The 21,353-nt window shown below is 48.8% G+C and overlaps 1 protein-coding gene across 4 annotated transcripts in view; it reads left to right on the top strand.

The window, feature by feature from the left end:
- nrip1a (nuclear receptor interacting protein 1a) overlaps positions 1-21,353 on the top strand; it is a 115,982-nt gene that overhangs the window by 78,296 nt on the left and 16,333 nt on the right. The window contains exon 1 of one of the 4 annotated variants that reach the window (XM_038801370.1): positions 819-841. The exons of the other annotated variants lie outside the window; for them this stretch is intronic. The gene's annotated coding sequence lies outside the window, so the exon portion shown is untranslated. Of the gene's footprint in view, positions 1-818; positions 842-21,353 lie in introns of those variants that run through there. 4 annotated transcript variants of the gene reach the window in all.

The raw sequence follows: 21,353 nt of genomic DNA, 5'->3' as shown, positions 1-21,353 counted from the left end.
CTGGGACCCTGGAACTGTGAAGCAATTGTGCTATCCACAATGCTACCATGCTGCCCATTAGTAGCACAACACAATTAGTGCTGCCTTAATCCCAATTCTTTCCTCATACTACGTCCGGTGTACGCAGAGGACTGAATCCTCCCAGTTGTTCCTCTCCCTTCCTCCCCTCTTTTTCTTCTCCTCCCTCTGTTACTCTATTTCTCTCCCACCACCTTGCCCCTCTCTCCACTTCACTGTATCATCCAGCTTGTCCCTCCACACTCTTCCTACTCGTGCCCCCGTTCCCTTTCCTCCCTCTTCGCCAGTTGATCCTCCTTCAGTCTCTGCCCCTCCACCCCTTCCCTCCTTCCTCCTTCCACCTTCCCCTCCTACTGTACTCACCTTCCCCCTTCCTCACTTCCCCTAAACCGCCATTCTCCTCCTCGCTCACTTACAGTGATTGGAGGTGCTTCCTGGATCAGCCCCTGGCAGTTCAGACCCAGAGTCTTTATCCATTAATCCTTCGATCAGGCTGTGCGTCTATTTTTTGAAGGAAACAGTCCCCTTGTTGAGTTTGGTGCTAACCAAGTGTGACAAATGGGATATTGGCTTCTAAATGTTTGGGACAATTTAAGGGTTAGAAGCCTAGGTTTAGAGTGCGTTTGACCGCTGTGGTCATGTTTTTTGAAAGGATTTTGTTTTGCTTCTGGGAAACAGCAGGTAAAATCGACCAGAGGAGTGTGGTTTGACTGGGGAGGTCCCTGGGGAGTTAATATGCTTTTGCAACCTGCCGACATAATTTGTTTTGCAGCTTGGGGAGATGAAATCATTGCTGGGTGGAGCCCAAGAAAGCAGAGAGGCCGTGAGTAATTTTGGAGAAGTATTGGGAGAGATAAGAGGTGAATTCTGATCTGCCTGAAATGGAATCCACAACTTTCTCATATCAGGATAATTATAAAAGAGTAATAATCTGTAGAAATACCATAGCCCTATTCTTTATGCGATCACACCTGGATCAAATCATTCTCCCTCAAGTCTTAGAAATAAACCAAAAAATATTGGGGTTTCAGTCCATCATCCTAGCCACTGTTGGGGGTCTGGGATCATAATCCAGTTTGAGGGATGTTACTGTTACGTATGTCAGTTGTGCTACTAATCAGCTAGTGAAGGTGAGTTCAAATCCCTCTGTCAATGATCCAACTCTCAACGTTACTGTTAGTTGCCATTGGCTATCTGTCCTGTTATGGGCCAGGGTTTAGAGGACCCCAAAGTGTATCATGGCGTTCACCTGACCCACACGTTTTAATAGATTGTGGTATGGGGAGCACACGGCCCACTCTGGTACAGCAGAAACGGAAAAGTATTTTTGAAAGCAAAACAATGTTTATTCTATGAACTCAAGTTAGCCTTTTTAAAACATAGTGAATATCTCAGCAACCAGCAATTCAAATACAACCTCCAAAGAATACACTAAGTAATCCTTTAAGCTTTCCTTTTAACATCCATACGACTTAAAAACACCTTTTAACAGAAAGACATGAAAAAAAAAATGAAAATCGCTTATTGTCATGAGTAGGCTTCAAGGAAGTTACTGTGAAAAGCCCCTAGTCGCCATATTCCAGCGCCTGTCCGGGGAGGCTGGTACAGGAATCGAACTGTGCTGCTGGCCTGCTTTAAAAGCCAGCGATTTAGCTGAGTGAGCTAAACCAGCCCCTAACATCAGGCTTAACTTCACAGAACAGTTACCATGTTGAAATCAGCAAATGGATGTTCATGAGCTTGCAGAGATTCACACACATCCTGCTGTGACTGCAGCTTCTCCAAAACTAAAATGAAACCGAACCCACCCTGCAACAAAAAGCCTAAAGCGAAAGTAAAAAGCTGACAGACAGCCCAGCTCCACCCACTTTCTGACATCACTGCAGTAATAAACACCATTTTTTTAAAGGTACTCTCACGACAGATATTTATATACACACCCATTTATAAACACCCATTTATTAAAGGTACTCTCACATGACGGGCAGCACGGTAGCATGGTGGTTAGCATAAATGCTTCACAGCTCCAGGGTCCCAGGTTCGATTCCCGGCTGGGTCACTGTCTGTGCGGAGTCTGCACATCCTCCCCGTGTGTGCGTGGGTTTCCTCCGGGTGCTCCGGTTTCCTCCCACAGTCCAAAGATGTGCGGGTTAGGTGGATTGGCCATGCTAAATTGCCCGTAGTGTCCTAAAAAGTAAGGTGGGGGGGGAGTGGTTGTTGGGTTACGGGTATAGGGTGGATACGTGGGTTTGAGTAGGGTGATCATTGCTCGGCACAACATCGAGGGCCGAAGGGCCTGTTCTGTGCTGTACTGTTCTATTCTATTCTATTCTATGACAGTCCAAAGTGTGTCATTAATTGTTTTGCATTTCATGGCGTCTTCACAAAGCAGGTGTGAAGTGAAAGATCTGAAGTACCTGATCAAGAGAACTCACACCAGGAAGGGGAGGGGGTTGCGGGGGGGGGGGGGGGGGGGGGGGGGGTGTCACTGAGAGTCACGCCCTGCCCTTCTGATTTCCCTACTCCCCTCAGCCCGCCATCCCGTCTCCCTGTAATTCACATCTCGCCCTCCGTTCACCTGTGGTTTGATCCTCGTCAACCTCAGGCCTCCAGTGGGTGCTGTGCCGGAAGCTGCCACCTCTCCCTGTGGCGCACACGGGCAATGGGCAGCTCCCGGCCTCCGATTGGCTGGCAGCTTTCAGCGGGTGGGATTTTATCCCCCGGAGTCATAAATCCCGGAAGAGGCTCGGCACTGGCCTGTTAAATTCCTGATCGATACTAGATTGCAGCAGACCTTCGCCAGCAGAGACAATAAGGGGGCTCCAGGTGACCCTCCAGCCAATGGGCGAGAGCCTCCAGCATTCAATCCTGTCCATAGAGCTAGACAGCACAGGATGCCATTCGGCCCATTGTGTCATTTGAGAGAGCTATCCAATCAGTTCCATTTTCCCACTGTTCTTTATATTGTCTTGAAAATTGTTGCTCTTCAATTCCCTCGTTGAACGTTTCGGTTGAATTTGCTTCAATTCAGGCAGCACGTTATTCATGGCGTTTCTTATCTTTTCCCAGTTGCTACCTTTCTTAAATCAATTCCTTCTGGTTACCGACCACCCTGCCACTGGAATAAGTTTGTCTGTAGCGTTTGAGGACTCTGGGTCTGTACTTGTTGGAATTTAGAAGGATGAGGGTGGTGAATCTGCGAAACTCTTTGCTGCAGAAGGCTGTGGAGGTCAGATCACTGAGTGCCTTTAAAACAGAGATAGATAGATTCTTGATTAATAACGGGATCAGGGGTTATGGGGAGAAAGGAGGGGAAGGGGATGAGAACATATCAGCCATGATTGAATGGCGGAGCAGACTCGATGGGCCGAGTGGCCTACATCTGCTCCTATGTCTTATGGCATTATGGTATTTATTCAATTAAAGCCCCCTATTAATTTGAAGATGTCTATTAATCTCCCTTAACTCCAGGCTTCTCCACTCTCTTGACATGAATGAAGTCTCATGCCTGTAACTGTTCTCAATCTCCTCTGCACCCTCATCAAATCCTTAACATCCTTCCTACAGTGTGATGCTCAGACAACCAATAACCCACTCCTTTGTTTTAAGTAAAGGCTTATCAAAAGTCCAAAAAAAACAACAAAAGAATAGTCACCACAAAATTACAAAAGTCCTAATACTGAGCAGCTACACGTTGTTTGGATTATGGACACGAGAGGAAAGCTAGTATCTGCCTCAAACTCCTCAGATATCTGGCTTTACACCATGACAAGATAAAGGTCACCGTTGTGTGCTAGAAGTCAGAGTTCAAAGAGGAAACAGGTTGACATTCACAAGTGGGTGTTCAGTTGGTTTGGATGTTCAGTATCTGATCGCACCTCAACGTGGAGGCCAGAGAGTGGGTACGAGATGTACTCAATCTGCAGCTTACCGGAGTGTGAAGGGAAATCTGTGTCCAACCCTCTTCTATACCTATACTGTGAGTGTTTGATTGGGACGTTGTAGAGGGAGATTCACTCTGTATCTAACACCGTGCTGTACCTGTCCTGGGAGTGTTTGATGGGGACAGTGTAGAGGGAGCTTTACTCTGTATCTCACCCCGTGCTGTACCTGTCCTGGGAGTGTTTGATTGGGACAGTGTAGAGGGAGCTTTACTCTGTATCTAACACCGTGCTGTACGTGTCCTGGGAGTATTTGATGGGGACAGTGTAGAAGGAGCTTTACTCTGTATCTCACACCCGTGCTGTACCTGTCCTGGGAGTGTTTGATGGGGACAGTGTACAGGGAGATTCACTCTGTATCTAACCCCGTGCTGTACCTGTCCTGGGAGTGTTTGATGAGGACAGTGTAGAGGGAGCTTTACTCTGTATCTAACCCCGTGCTGTACCTGTCCTGGGAGTGTTTGATGGGGACAGTGTAGAGGGAGTTTTACTCTGTATCTCACCCCGTGCTGTACCTGTCCTGGGAGTGTTTGATGGGGACAGTGTAGAGGGAGCTTTACACTGTATCTAACCCCATGCTGTATCTGTCCTGGGAGTGTTTGATGGGGACAGTGTAGAGGGAGCTTTACTCTGTATCTAACACCGTGCTGTACCTGTCCTGGGAGTGTTTGATGGGGACAGTGTAGAGGGAGCTTTACTCTGTATCTAACCCCATGCTGTACCTGTCCTGGGAGTGTTTGATGGGGACAGTATGGAGGGAGCTTTACCCTGTATCTAACCCTGTGCTGTACCTGTCCTGGGAGTGTTTCATGGGGACAGTGCAGAGGGAGCTTTACTCTGTATCTAACCCTATGCTGTACCTGTCCTGGGAGTGTTTGATGGGGACAGTGTAGAGGGAGCTTTACTCTGTATCTAACCCCGTGCTGTACCTGTCCTAGGAGTGTTTGATGGGGACAGTGTAGAGGGAGCTTTACTCTGTATCTAACCCCGTGCTGTACCTGTCCTGGGAGTGTTTGATGGGGACAGTATAGAGGGAGCTTTACTCTGTATCTAACCCCGTGCTGTACCTGTCCTGGGAGTGTTTGATGGGGACAGTGTAGAGGGAGCTTTACTCTGTATCTAACCCCGTGCTGTGCCTGTCCTGGGAGTGTTTGATGGGGAGAGTGTAGAGGGAGCTTTACTCTGTATCTAAGCCTGTGCTGTACCTGTCCTGGGAGTGATTGATGGAGACAGTGTATGGGGAGCTTAACTCTGTATCTAAGCCCGTGCTGTACCTGTCCTGGGAGTGTTTGATGGGGACAGTGTATGGGGAGCTTTACTCTGTATCTAACCCCGTGCTGTACCTGTCCTGGGAGTGTTTGATGGGGACAGTGTATGGGGAGCTTTACTCTGTATGTAACCTCATTTAGATTGGGACATAGTATCAGGTTTACTTTCTGTTCAACCGCATGTGTAGCTCTCTTGGGCCTGTTTCTCGGTGGCAGAGGGTGCTGACAATGGAAGGGAGTTTTATTGCCCACACAGATACCCTTCTGCTCAGACATTAATATCTGGTCTGTAGATGAGTAAATTGTTGTATCCTTCGACTGTTATTTTGAAGTGAGTTAAAGAATGATTACAGGAAGGGAGTTTTCCTTCACCTTCTTGACTACTGCAGGTCAGCTGAGGTCAGAAGGACTTGCTGATAAGAGGAAGGAGATTTTGCAATGCTTGCTGCTGTCTCAGAGCCGGCAAACATGTCAACTTTCATCAGCTCACAAGCTGAATTATCACTGCTGTATCAGAAGGTTGAGTTAACCTTGGCCTTCAGCATGACGTCTGGATTCCAACTGTGTGTCTCATTCTGTGAAAGAATTTTCAAATCACAGGCGACTGTTTTAATCACTCAATTTTCTTACCATCTCTTTAAAAACAAACACATTCAGCTTTGGGAAACACGATCCTGTTACACACACACACACACAGTCAGTGCTGAGACACTCAGTCCTGTTACACACACACACACAGTCAGTGCTGAGACACTCAGTCCTGTTACACACACACACAGTCAGTGCTGAGACACTCAGTCCTGTTACACACACACACACAGTCAGTGCTGAGACACACAGTCCTGTTACACACACACACACACACACACACACAGTCAGTGCTGAGACACACAGTCCTGTTATACACACACACAGTCAGTGCTGAGACACACAGTCCTGTTACACACACACACAGTCAGTGCTGAGACACTCAGTCCTGTTACACACACAGTCAGCGCTGAGACACACAGTCCTGTTACACACACACACAGTCAGTGCTGAGACACACAGTCCTGTTACACACACACACAGTCAGTGCTGAGACACAGCCCTGTTACACACACACACAGTCAGTGCTGAGACACTCAGTCCTGTTACACACACACACACACACACACACACACAGTCAGTGCTGAGACACTCAGTCCTGTTACACACACACACACACACACACAGTCAGTGCTGAGTCACACGGTCCTGTTACACACACACACACACAGTCAGTGCTGAGACACACAGTCCTGTTACACACACACACACACACAGTCAGTGCTGAGACTCTCAGTCCTGTTACACACACACACATACACAGTCAGTGCTGAGACACACAGTCCTGTTACACACACACACGCAGTCAGCGCTGAGACACACAGTCCTGTTACACACACACACACACACACAGTCAGTGCTGGGACACTCAGTCCTGTTACACACACACACGCAGTCAGCGCTGAGACACAGTCCTGTTACACACACACACGCAGTCAGTGCTCGAACACACAATCCTGTTATACACACACACAGTCAGTGCTCGAACACACAATCCTGTACACACACACACAGTCAGTGCTGGGTCACACAGTCCTGTTACACACACACATACACACACAGTCAGTGCTGGGACACACAGTCCTGTTACACACACACACAGTCAGTGCTGAGACACACAGTCCTGTTACACACACGGTCAGTGCTGGGACACACAGTCCTGTTACACACACACACACAGTCAGTGCTGGACGCACAGTCCTGTTACACACACGGTCAGTGCTGGACGCACAGTCCTGTTACACACACACACACCGGGTCAGTGCTGGACGCACAGTCCTGTTACACACACACACACAGTCAGTGCTGAGACACACAGTCCTGTTACACACACACACACAGTTAGTGCTGAGACACACAGTCCTGTTACACACACACACACAGTCAGTGCTGAGACACACGGTCCTGTTACACACACACACACACACACACACACACAGTCAGTGCTGAGACACACAGTCCTGTTACACACACACACACAGTCAGTGCTGAGACACACAGTCCTGTTACACACACACACACACACACACACACAGTCAGTGCTGAGACACACAGTCCTGTTACACACACACACACAGTCAGTGCTGAGACACACGGTCCTGTTACACACGGCCGATGCGCAGGAAAAGAGTGCCCCCACGGCACAGGCCCGCCCGCGGATCGGTGGGCCCCGATCACGAGCCAGGCCACCGTGGGGGCACCCCCGGCGCCCCCCCCTCCTACCCCCCTCTCTCTCCCCCCCCCCCCCCCCACCCCCCCAGGAGCCCAGAGCCCGCCCACGCCGCCAGGTCCCGTCGGTAAGGGACCGAGTCTAATCTACGCTGGCAGGACTGGCAAAGAACCAGCGGGACTTCGGCCCATCACGGGCCGGATAATCGCCGGGGGGGCCATTGCGAGCGGCCGCCGACTGGCGCGGCGCAATTCCTGCCCCCGCCGAGTCTCCGGTGCCGGAGAATTCGGCGGGGGCGGGATTCACGCCCCCCCCCCCCCGGCCCGGCGATTCTCCGACCCGACGGGGGGGGGGGTCGGAGAATCCCGCCCACCATCTCTCTCTGCTGATTAAATACATAATGTGTCGGTGTCAAAGTTTTCCCTCTCTCGCTCTAGCACTCAATCTCGCTCTCTCTCTTTCTCTCTCTCGCTCTCTCCCTCCCTCACTTTCCCCCCCCGCTCCCCCTTTCGTGGCTTTGTCCATTTCCCTTTTCTCTCTTCACCTTCCCGTTGGAATGTTCTGTCCACTCTCTCTTTTTCCTGCATCTCCTCATTTTCAAGTCTCTTTGTAATTGAAGCTTTACTAATTCAAAATCCTCACTTCTCTAAACCTTGGGCCCAGCAAACCCCTCTGATAAATATTCAAATGTGTGGCACGGCTTTCAATTATCTAAGCCTTCTTAGCTCCTGTCGATAAGACTGCTTCCAATTGATGTGTCAATTCCCGCAATTTGTTCTTTTCAAACTTGCTCCCATTACATTGTTTATGCCCAGACAAGATCAAGCGAGCACAAAAGCCATTTTCTGCAGCCTTCTTACTAAGTCTAACATATTCTGACTTGATTCCTCGTGTTTCTCCCTCTTTTTACGTTCAACAGTCAAAATCCGATGCACCCAGGCAGTTGAGCTTTTTACGATCCCGAACGAGCCCCCAGTTCTCTGTCACGAAGCACGCTGATGTTATCTATGAGGGTATCCCAACCTGGAACACTGGTTCATGCTGCTGTATGGTTTTGCTTTGGGAACAAGCATCCAAACCGTCGTGTAACAGTTAGTAAAGACTGTTTATGAAAGTAAAGACAAATACATACAAATAGAACTACTCTACTCTCACGCAATTGGGGCTGGTTTAGCACACTGGGCTAAATCGCTGGCTTTGAAAGCAGACCAAGGCGGGCCAGCAGCATGGTTCAATTCCCGTACCGGCCTCCCCGAACAAGCGCCGGAATGTGGCGACTAGGGGCTTTTCACAGTAACTTCATTTGAAGCCTACTTGTGACAATAAGCAATTTTCATTTTCATTTCATTTGAGATGTATGAATTACTGAACACACACACACACAGTTTATATAGAACGGGCCCTTTGTTCCAAAATCTATCTATGATACCTGAACTCCGTCAACATGCCCGGCTCCTGAAACAACATCCAAATTAATTAACCAGCTTATAGTTACTGCACAATACAGGGATGATACTCCAGTCTGGGAGACGTCGTTTTCCTGGTCCAGTGATGACATTTAAAACTGCCATTGCGAACGGTTTCTGCACTGCCTTCCCTCTAAGATTTAGAGGCCTGTTTGATGTAAAACTGGCTTCTCGGCTGCGAGCTGAAAAACTAGCTTTCAGGCTTAGTGGCTGGAAACTGGCCTATCTGCTTTCTGAGACTGCTGGGTGTTAACTGCCTCCCCAACTTCTGATCGCCCGGCCAATTATATCTTTGTTCCTCTTTGATTATGTCTTCTGTGTATTCAGCTGTCTGCCCTGATCAACGTTCTTGACTTTGCATTAACATATGTCTGCCTTATTGACCTTTCCAACAGTCTATTAACTGTTTCTCCTCATAAGCTATTATTTAAAGATGAAAGAGAAAAAAAAGTTATATTAAAGATTGAAAGCTGTAGGAGTAGAGAGTGGCCACGTGATATCGAGAAGAAAAGTGCTGTGTTTAGAGAGAGCTGCGAAAGAAGCAAAATGGGCAGCAGTCACCCTCAGAAAAGTGTTTGTTGCCGAAAGTAAAGTTGTCTCAATTGCCTTCTAATCTCATTATTGTGAAAAGCGCATATCAATTGCACCTTTGAATACTGTCTACTGCTGTCTTTAGGCAGACTTTTACCTGTTGCTGCACATCTTGAATCCAAATGTTTGTTCACTTCGTTTTAATGCAGTTGCCAGGCAAATTCATGACAACATACCCAGTCAGTGCTGGGACATTCAGTCCTGTTACACACACACACACACACACTGGGGACACAGTTTTTTTAAAAAGGGGAGGGGGGTCTGCCATTTCAGATGGAGACGAGGAAGAATTTCCTCGCTCTGAGTGTTTTAGTTTTTGCAATTCCTTTCCACAGGTCTCCGTGAAGGCTGGATCATTGAATATGTTCAACGCTGAGTGGGACAGATTTACCGTCTGCAAGGGTGGGGTGGGTGCAGACAGGAAAGGGGAGTTGAGGCTACAATCAGATTAGCCATGATCTCATTGAATGTTGGAGCAGGATTGAGGGTCTGAGTGGCTACTCTTGCTCCTACGTCTTACGTTCTCATGTTGGTCACCGTGATATGTGCTGATCACTGGTTGTCCCATTCTGGTCACTGAACTGCCATCTTCTCCTATCTATCTCTCCGATTACGAGGTACTCTGCCCCCTCTCGGTTATTCCAAGTGCCCATTTCCTTGAGCACAAGCGGATTACCTCACCGCGGTGTTACGATGTGAGAGGTGACAATTGTCGGGCTGCTCAAATGGCAAAGTCAAACTTAGGCAAGCATTTACAACGATTTTGCAAATCGTCTATTGTAACGAGGCAGTATGTTCACGGGGACACGAGAAAGGGAATTCCAATCCCGCTTTTGCAAATTTTAAATATTGCATTCAACATTTATTAACAAAGAGAGAATTAAGCCATTTGTACAGTTGAACATAGTCCTGCAAACATTTCGCAAAAGGTTTCTGAAACTCACTGAAACTCCCCTTTTCAAGCAACAGTCCCTGTACACTTTTAATCTATGAAAAACCCAGCAATATTACCACACGGCATCCACTGTTGCTATTGAGCAGGGAACCTCTTTCTCACTTAGTAAAAGAAATCCAAACTTGTAAAACAACTTTACTTTCTGCAACAAACACTTTTCTGAGGGCGACCGCTGCCCATTTTGCTTCTTTCGCAGCTCTCTCTAAACACAGCACTTTTCTTCTCGATATCACGTGGCCACTCTCTACTCCTACAGCTTTCAATCTTTACTATAACTTTTTTTTCTCTTTCACCTTTAAATCAATTGGGTGGGATTCTCTGACCCCCCCCCCCCCCCCCCCCGGCCGGGTGGGAGAATCGCCGTGGAGCCATGCGAATCGCGCCACGCCACCCCAACGCCGGGACGCGATTCTCCCATCCCTGTGAAAACATCCGCGCGCGAATGGTGCCGGGCCGTACAGAGAATCGCCGCAAAAGGCTGTAGCGGCGATTCTCCAGCGACGCCGTGATTCTCCGGCCCAGATGGGCCGAGCGGCCCGTCCGAAAAAACCTGAGTCCCGCCGGTGCCGTTCTAACATGGTCTGGGGCGGCGGGACCTCGGGGGTTGAAGGGTCCGGGGGCGGCCCGTGGTGGGGGAGGAGGTGTCCAACCCCGGAGAGGCCCTCCGTAGTGGCCTGGCCCACGATCGGGGCCCACCGATCGGCGAGCCGGCCTCTCTGGCTGCAGACCTCTTTCCTTCCGCGCGGGCTACTGGATCCCTGCGCCATTCGGCATTGGGGCAGGTGCGGGGGTGGCGGGCAGTGCGCATGCGCTAGTTGCTGCTGGCCCAACTGTGCATGCGCGGACACCCCCGCGCCGCATCGTTTACTTGGCGCTGGATCTCCCAACGCCGCTCCGAGGCCACGCCCCTACTAGCCCCCTCTTCACACATCTTCTCTACTGAGTAGTACGACACTCCTGTATGCTCCACCTGATGCCTGTGTCTATGTATTTACATAGTGCATTTTACGTATATTGTGTATTTTATGTTTGCCCTATTATGTATTTTCATTTCATGTATTGACTGATCTACCTGAGCTGCACGCAGAACAATACTTTTCACTGTGCCTCAGCGCACGTGACAATAAACAAATCCATCCAAATCCTTTCCCAGAAGGTAAAAAATATGGCCTGCAGCCAGAGAGGCCGGCTCGCCGATCAGTGGGCCCCGATCGTGGGCCAGGCCACTATGGAGGGCCTCTCCGAGGTTGGACCCCCCCACAGGCCACCCCCGGACCCTTCAGCCCCGAGGTCCCGACGGCCCAGACCTTGTTAGAACAGAGGCCGGTGGGACTCGGATTTTTTCGGACGGCCGCTCGGCCCATCCGGGCCGGAGAATCGCGGCGCCGCCGGAGAATCGCCGCTACAGCCTTTTGCATAAATGAAAAGTAATACTTTATTCATTTATGATCGTTGGCAGTTGTAAAGTTTCCTTTTGAAATGCAACAGCTAAACTTCACTTCACCCCGTATCCAGTGGTTAGCACTGTTGCTTCACAGTGCCAGGGTCCCAGGTTCAATTCCCGGCTTGGGTCACTGTCTGTGCGGAGGGTCTGCACATCCTCCCCGTGTGTGCGTGGGTTTCCTCCGGGTGCTCCGGTTTCCTCCCACAAGTCCTGAAAGATGTGCTGTTAGGTAATTTGGACATTCTGAATTCTCCCTCCGTGTACCTGAACAGGAGCTGAGAGTGGCGACTAGGGGCTTTTCACAGTAACTTCATTGCAGTGTTAATGTAAGCCGACTTGTGACAATAAAGATTATTATTACTATTATCTCCTAATGCAAAGTTCTATTCATGTTGTTCGCTGGTATTTCATCTTCCCTTTTGCTCATCTCCACCTCAAATACTTACTTTTACACCCAGCACCTTTCATTGATTTAAACCTTACAATCTAACTGTCTTCATTTTCACTAAGTTTGTCACACACACACAGACATGCCTGTTTCACAGTATTCCACAGTGAAATTGGGAAAATATTTGATTTATTGTCACATGTATCAAAGTACAGTGAAAAGTATTTTACTGCGGCCGGGGGAACGTACACACTACGTACATAGTAGACAAAAAAAGAATAATCGACAGAGAACATTGACAAGTGGTACATCGACAAACAGTGATTGGTTACAGTGCAGAACAAGGAGCCAAACAAAGCAAATACATCAGCAAGAGCAGCATAGGGCATCGTGAATAGTTGTGATCAGCCCAAGGGAGAGTCGTTGAGGAGTCTGGTAGCTGTGGGGAAGAAGCTGTTCCTATGTCTGGATGTGCGGGTCTTCGGACTTCTGTACCTTCTGCCTGATGGAAGGATCTGGAAGAAGGCAAAGCCTGGGTGGGCGGGGTGGGGGGGTCTCTGATAACACTGTCTGCCTTCCTGAGGGAGCAGGAGGTGTGGACAGAATCAATGTGAGGGTGGCAAGCTTGTGTGATGCATTGGGTCAGCACACTGTATTTTCTTGCGATCTTGGGCTGAGCAGTTGCCATACCAGGCTGTGATGCAGCCGGATAGGATGCTCTCTATGTCACATCTGTAGACGTTTGTGAGAGTCGATGCAGACATGCCAAATTTCTTTAGCTTCATGAGGAAGTGGAGACGTTATTGGTCTTTCTTGACTGTTGCATCAACATGAGTGGACCAGGAACTTAAAGCTATCTCTACTTCAGAGCCATTGATGCAGACGTGTGTGTGTCGTGCTACGCTTCCTGAAGTTGATGATCAGTTCCTTGGCCTTTACATTGGAGGCAATGGAGAAGGCCTCACATGAATCCCAATCTTGTTCTGATGACTTAATGTCCACATACACACTTACTTCCTGCGGGGGTTGACAACAGGGGGCAACCATTCTGTACTTCCTGTTTGTTCCACTATTCTGTAAGACTTGAGTTGATCTGCATCTGGGCTTCTTCTACCCAGCTCAATTAGAATCATAGAATTTACAGTGCAGAAGGAGGTCATTCGACCCATTGAGTCTGCACCAGCTGTTAGAAAGAGCTTCCTACTTAAGCCCTCGCTTCCACCCTATTCCCGTAACCCATTAACCCCACCTAACCTTTTGGACACTAAGGGTCAATTTAGCACGGCTAATCCACCTAACTTGCACATCTTTGGACTGTGGTAGGAAACCGGAGCACCCGGAGGAAACCCACGCAGACAGGGGGAGAACGTGCAGATTCCGCACAGTCAGCCGATGCCGGAATTGGACCCGGGTTCCTGGAGCTGTGAGGCAGCAGTGCTAACCACTGTGCCGCCATGCCATCCCTGTATTCCATAATCCTTACCTAATAAAAATCTATCGATCACACTTTATAACTTTTCAATTGACTCTCAGCCTCGACAAGTGTTTGAGGGAGACTCCAGAGTTCCATTACCGTTTGTGAAGTGGTGTTGCCTGACAACAGCCTGAATGGCTGAGCTTCCATTTTAAGCTAATGCCCCCTTGAACTCCCCCCCCCCCCCCCCTCCCCATCCCCACTCCCTCCCACCACCCCTAACAGGGAAAATAGCATTCAGTATCACAGAACCTGAATGTTGTTGTAAAGAAAGATATGCCGCTGAAGCTATTTATTTTCCACTCCAGAATAGCACGAATTACACAAGAACGACAAATGTCAAACACCGGCGACAATTTATTCCGCAGGAGAAAAGGCTGTTGATTCATTGGCAAGTCAACCCTGCCGAGTTGTTGCCCTGGAGAAAGCAATGGGGAACTATAGGCTCTCCAAACTCCCAGCGAATTCACAAAGTGCGCACGGCTTGAACATATTCCTTTTGTTTGCAGAGAATAGAATCCCGTGTATCAGTGCATGAATGTACATCAAGGAAGTGTAAATGAGCAACTTGATGAGCTCAACTAATTATCTTATATTGTTTTTTATTGTACCTATTTAGCCACCTATTTGCGTACTCAGGAATAGAACATAGAACATTGAACAGTACAGCACAGAACAGGCCCTTCGGCCCTCGATGTTGTGCCGAGCAATGATCACCCTACTCAAACCCTATACCCGTAACCTAACAACCCCCCCCCCCCTTACTTTTTTTTAGGACACTACGGGCAATTTAGCAATTTAGCCAATCCACCTAACCCGCACATCTTTGGGCTGTGGGAGGAAACCGGAGCACCCGGAGGAAACCCACGCACACACAGGGAGGACGTGCAGACTCCGCACAGACAGTGACCCAAGCCGGAATCGAACCTGGGACCCTGGAGCTGTGAAGTAATTGTGCTATCCACGATGCTACCGTGCTGCCTAATCACGGGACCATGTCTAACGGTGCACTTTTTTGCAGTTAGATTTACTTCCGAATATATTGGCCCCTCTTATTCCCCAAAGGGTGGTGTGGGCTGGGTTATTTATGGCCCAGCAGTCTCTGATTTAAAGGGGTTTACTCCGCCACCCCCTCATCTAGGTAGATCAGACTCAGGTGAGGCCACAGGGACTCTGAGGTTGCAGATCCCAGGGCCCCCTGTAGGGTTATAACATCAACAGAACTTTCCTTTGGGGATGTTCGTCTTAGGTCTCTAATCAACCAGCCCATGTTGGCAAAAACCCACTGCTATCTCTGGCAATGCTTCAACCAATCCGAGTCGACTTGTCAACCAATCAGCAACTTTTCTCCTGTAGTATATATTGTTGTGACTGCTTGTTTGAAATTTGGCATTCTTGTGTTTGCCCTGATGAGTGCAAGGTTAAAAGCTTCGACAACATCTGTCATTTCAGTGATGCACGAATAGTTCTTTGCAGTCAACCCGAGCATCTCCCTCAGTCATTTTAAACATCTTAATTAGATCACTCCTCAATGAGTTTATGCATACTATCCTCACCATTGAATCCTTTTGGTCAGGTTGAAAATCAAGCTATTTGTGGGATACTACAGCCCCTCTCCCACCACCCCTTTCTCACCCCGACCTCTTACATGCTCTGAAATGCTGCGGTTCATTGTCTTATCACTGCTACTGTCCTGGTCGGGAGCAGCTAACAGTGCAAAGCCGGGTTTGAACCCAGGAGCTTCTCGACTCCGGAGAATGCCCCACTGCAGAAAGAGAGGGCGGTAAATAGCATTATCCATGTTGCTGTGCGTGCGGGGAGCAGGGACTAAGGCAGCCCGGGTGTGTCCAGGCAGACTCTAACAGCACAGCTTCAATGTTCAGGTCTCAGCCCGGCACAGACCTAATGTTGGGAGTATCAGAAACTCAATATTAACAGGTTCCAGTCAAAATTCCCACTGGCATGTGGGAGGTTAAACAGCGAGGTCGGTATTGTAATGTAACACATTATAGGATCATTGATTGGAGCTACGTGGCTGTCTTATGCAGACAACACTATTGATCTCCGCATTACAAATATTAAAATAAAGAGATAAAAAGGTGTTGTCTGTGATCTTGTGATTGTCTGGAGTTAAACACACACACCTATATAGAGTAACATTAATACTAGGCCTTCTCTAAAGCTAAAGCAGAGGCAATTTGACCAGTTTTAAAAACACTCCACAGAAGAATTATAACAGTCTGTTCATCCAGACCTGGTTAGAGCTTAGGAGAGAGCGTTTGAGGTCTGTAAGCAAAGGCCAGGTATTGATGGGCACAGGTCTGTCGTTGTATAACACTGGGGTACAGTACTGGTGGGAGTGGGTGTGTCACTATATAACACTGGGGTACAGTACTGATGGGGCTGGGTCTGTCACTGTATATCACTGGGGTACAGTACTGGTGGGAGTGGGTCTGTCACTGTATATCACTGGGGTACAATACTGGTGGGAGTGGGTCTGTCACTGTATATCACTGGGGTACAATACTGGTGGGAATGGATGTGTCACTATATAACACTGGGGTACAGTACTGGTGGGAACAGGTCTGTCACTGTATAACACTGGGGTACAGTACTGGTGGGTATCGGTGTGTCACTATATAACACTGGGGTACAGTACAGGTGGGGACGGGTCTGTCAGTGTATAACACTGTGGTACAGTATTGGTGGGGCTGGGTCTGTCACTGTATAACACTGGGGTACAGTACTGGTGGGGCTGGGTCTGTCACTGTATAACACTGGGGTACAGTACTGGTGGGGCTGGGTCTGTCACTGTATCATACTGGGGTACAGTACTGGTGGGGACGGGTCTGTCACTGTATAACACTGGGGTACAGTACTGGTGGGGACGGGTCTGTCACTGTATAACACTGGGGTACAGTACTGGTGGGGACAGGTCTGTCAATGTATATCACTGGGGTACAGTACTGCTGGGTATGGGTCTGTCAGTGTATAACACTGGGGTACAGTACTGGTGGGGACAGGTCTGTCAATGTATATCACTGGGGTACAGTACTGCTGGGTATGGGTCTGTCAATGTATATCACTGGGGTACAGTACTGCTGGGTATGGGTCTGTCACTGTATAACACTGGGCACAGTACTGGTGGATTCAGGTCTGTCACTGTATAACACTGGGGTACAGTACTTGTGGGGGCGGGTCTGTCACTGTATAACACTGGGCACAGTACTTGTGGGGACGGGTCTGTCACTGTATTTCTTTGTGATGTAGTACAGGTGAGGGAGACGTCAGTCACTGTGTAACACTGGGGAACAGTACTGTTGGGGACAGGCCTCTCACTGTATAACACTGGGGTACAATACTGGTGGGGATGGGTCTGTCACTGTATAACACTGGGCACAGTACTTGTGGGGACGGGTCTGTCACTGTATTTCTTTGGGATGTAGTACAGGTGAGGGAGACGTCAGTCACTGTGTAACACTGGGGAACAGTACTGTTGGGGACAGGCCTATCACTGTATAACACTGGAGTACAGTACTGGTGGGGACAGCCCTGGCATTGTGTAACACTGGAATCAAGTGGAGTATCAATGTGTAGATCTCTATGAAAATGGGAAGGTGCAGGTGGTTGCCTGGAAGTGTTTGATGGGACAGTGTAGACGGAGGTTTACCCTGTATCTAACCCCGTGCTGTACCTGTCCTGTGAGTGTTTGATGGGGACAGTGTAGAGGGCGCTTTACTCTGTATCTAACCCTATGCTGTACCTGTCCTGGGAGTGTTTGATGGGGACAGTGTAGAGGGCGCTTTACTCTGTATCTAACCCTATGCTGTACCTGTCCTGGGAGTGTTTGATTGGGACAGTGTAGAGGGAGCTTTACTCTGTATCTAACCCCGTGCTGTACCTGGCCTGGGAGTGTTTGATGGGGACAGTGTAGAGGGAGCTTTACTCTGTATCTAACCCCGTGCTGTACCTGTCCTGGGAGTGTTTGATGGGGACAGTGTAGAGGGAGCTTTACTCAGTATCTAACCCCGTGCTGTACCTGTCCTGGGAGTGGTTGATTGGGACAGTGTAGAGGGAGCTTTACTCTGTATCTAACCCTGTGCTGTACCTGGCCTGGGAGTGTTTGATGGGGACAGTGTAGAGGGAGCTTTACACTGTATCTAACCCGTGCTGTACCTGTCCTGGGAGTGTTTGATGGGGACAGTGTAGAGGGAGCTTTACTCTGTATCTAACCCCGTGCTGTACCTGTCCTGGGAGTGTTTGATGGGGACAGTGTAGAGGGAGCTTTACTCTGTATCTAACCCTGTGCTGTACCTGTCCTGGGAGTGTTTGATGGGGACAGTGTAGAGGAAGCTTTACTCTGTATCTAACCCCGTGCTGTACCTGTCCTGGGAGTGTTTGATGGGGACAGTGTAGAGGGAGCTTTACTCTGTATCTAACCCCGTGCTGTACCTGTCCTGGGAGTGTTTGATGGGGACAGTGTAGAGGGAGCTTTACTCTGTATCTAACCCGTGCTGTACCTGTCCTGGGAGTGTTTGTTGGGGACAGTGTAGAGGGAGCTTTACTCTGTATCTAACCCCGTGCTGTACCTGTCCTGGGAGTGTTTGATTGGGACAGTGTAGAGGGAGCTTTACTCTGTATCTAACCCCGTGCTGTACATGTCCTGGGAGTGTTTGATGGAGACAGTGTAGAGGGAGCTTTACTCTGTATCTAACCCCGTGCTGTACCTGTCCTGGGAGTGTTTGATGGGGACAGTGTAGAGGGAGCTTTACTCTGTATCTAACCCCGTGCTGTACCTGTCCTGGGAGTGTTTGATGGGGACAGTGTAGAGGGAGCTTTACTCTGTATCTAACCCTGTGCTGTACCTGTCCTGGGAGTGTTTGATGGGGACAGTGTATTGCTGAAGTGTTTCAGTTTCCTGTCAGTGATTCTCTCACGTTGAACTCGGAAGCCAGACATGGGGATGGGTTGTTGAACTGCCGCTGGTGGTGTGATGGTTGACACTTACATAATCATTGTGACAGGGTGTTTGGTTATTGGTACTGAGGCCAATTCGTGCTCAGCAGCAAAGGAGGCAAATGCCGGGGAATAGGTACCACAACGGGCAGTACATTTAAACAATGAGTCAACAGACTAAAATGCTGCAAGCTAACCTTGTATTTCACTCTCCTCTCTCTCTCTCTCTCTCAAGCTGACACTAATGCTGAAAACTTTAATTAGTAGCCTTCGGGAGAAATCCTTCTCTTTGTAGTCCTGTCGTTTAACTTCACTGAGGGATATCATCAGCAAAATATCATGCTCATGGGCGATGCCGCCTGATTGCGTTTTTTTTCTAACCTCCAATCCTCTCCCCTTCATTCACCTTTTGTTCAAGGTCCTAGATATTGATTCACTCGAAGGAGCTGTATGCAAGGTCATGTCAGATCAGCACTGTGAAGGTTGGCTGGCTAAGAGTTGTTTTGGAATCGGCGCGGAGAAAGAGGAGCAGATTTTTAAAGAAAACAAACAATATCTATAATCTTATGTTGGAGACTTGATGGAGATTTTCAAGCCATTGATGGAAATTGGCGTGTGCATTATTGAGGTTGAACCTAGTGTCCTTTAACAACCATTGCAGCACACTGTGGAGGCCCGTGTCCCACTTCGAGCAGGAGGAGAAAGAACGTGCATTTATATAGCACCGTTCGCATCCCCTAGGGTTTTCCTCCAATTGTTTTACAGCTGGTTTAGCTCACTGGGCTAAATCGCTGGCTTTTAAAGCAGACCAAGCAGGCCAGCAGCACGGTTCGATTCCCGTACCAGCCTCCCCGGACAGGCGCCGGAATGTGGCGACTAGGGGCTTTTCACAGTAACTTCATTGAAGCCTACTCGTGACAATAAGCCACTTTCATTTCATTTTTCATTTCAGTGAAGAACCTCTAGTGTGTATCATTGGTGTAATTTTGGAAGCAGCAGGCGCCATGAATATCAATAACCACCAGTAACTTTCAGAAGGAAACTTTCTGCAGTCGTGTGAAACATGGAGTCGGGCTTTGTACCAGTCGCACTTTACAGTCCGACCGAATCGACATAATTTTGAACGTCTCACTGCATTTTACAGGCCTAACCCGCTGCTTATGGGTCATGAACAACCAGTGCCAACTTTTTGACTGGGCTGAGTGTGTGTGGGGAGTGTAATGTGTATGTGCGGCTGCAGCTTGTCAGCCTCCCGAGTGTCGATCACGGACCCGGCGCATCACGCACCTTTTTTTCAGTGGAATTGAGTGTGTTCCACGCGGCACCGGTGCTAGCCCCTCAACGGGAGCGGAATCGATCCACGTGCAGCGCCGTTTTTTTCTGCCGTAAAAGTCCACGGATTCTCCGTTGGCGTCAACACTTAGTCTCAGAAACGGAGAATCCAGCCCAGTATAAATGGACACAGCTGGAACAGTTGGCGTGCAAAACCATAAGGAGTTTGTATCTCGGCTGAGCTGGATGCAGAATAAACTGGCTGAAGGTAAAAGACAAGCCATTGTATTATTCCTCCATCATACACTAGTATTCATATTAACAGGGAGGATGTTTGTGCCGAGCATAAACACCAGTATGTGTTAGTAGGGCTGAATGGCCAGATTCTGTGCTGTAGGCGCTACGTAACTCTGTAAAGTAGCAGCCAATCTGTGCCCAGTAAGATCCCACAAACAGCGGTAAGATAAAATGTCCCGACAATCTGCTTCTATGATGCTGGGTTGATGGAGAAATATTGATCACGCACGGGGAAGAGCTTAAATCAAAGCAAAAAACTGCGGATTCTGGAGGTCTGAAGTAAGAACAGAAAAGGCTGGAAAAACACATCAGGCCTGGCAGCATCTGTAGAGGGTAGCATGGTGGTTAGCATAAATGCTTCACAGCTCCAAGGTCCCAGGTTCAGTTCCCGGCTGGGTCACTGTCTGTGCGGAGTCTGCACGTCCTCCCCTTGTGTGCGTGGGTTTCCTCCGGGTGCTCCGGTTTCCTCCCACAGTCCAAAGATGTGCGGGTTAGGTGGATTGGCCATGCTAAATTGCCCGTAGTGTCCTAAAAAAAGTAAGGTTAAGGGGGGGGTTGTTGGGTTACGGGTATAGGGTGGATACGTGGGTTTGAGTAGGGTGATCATTGCTCGGCACAACATCAAGGGCCGAAGGGCCTGTTCTGTGCTGTACTGTTCTATGTTCTATGTTCTATAGAACGAAACAGAATTCACCTTTTTGGTGCAATATGACTCTCCTGAAAATGTTAATTCAGTTTCTGCTGCCAGACCTGCTGATTTTTCTTCCCCAGAAGTCTCTGTTTCTATAAATGGGGAGAGCTTCCCTGTTCTTAGAAATCCCATGAGAGTCTTGTGTAGTCACCTGACAGGACATACTTGGTCCCGCATTCCTCTGGAAAACTGTACCTTCCACCAGTGCAGCACTTGCTCAGTACTGCAGAGTGTGTGTCAGCCTGGATTGGGGACTGGAACTTTTAGCTTCCCGACCCAGTGGCGAACAACTGGTGGTGGGGGCCACCTGTTCAACTCCCCCCCCCCCCCCCCCC

Source organism: Scyliorhinus canicula, chromosome 7, assembly GCF_902713615.1.
Source record: "Scyliorhinus canicula chromosome 7, sScyCan1.1, whole genome shotgun sequence".
NCBI classification, from domain to species: Eukaryota; Metazoa; Chordata; class Chondrichthyes; order Carcharhiniformes; family Scyliorhinidae; genus Scyliorhinus; species Scyliorhinus canicula.
Note: the sequence above shows the minus strand (reverse complement) of the source record. Positions and strands in the feature narration are given on the sequence as shown.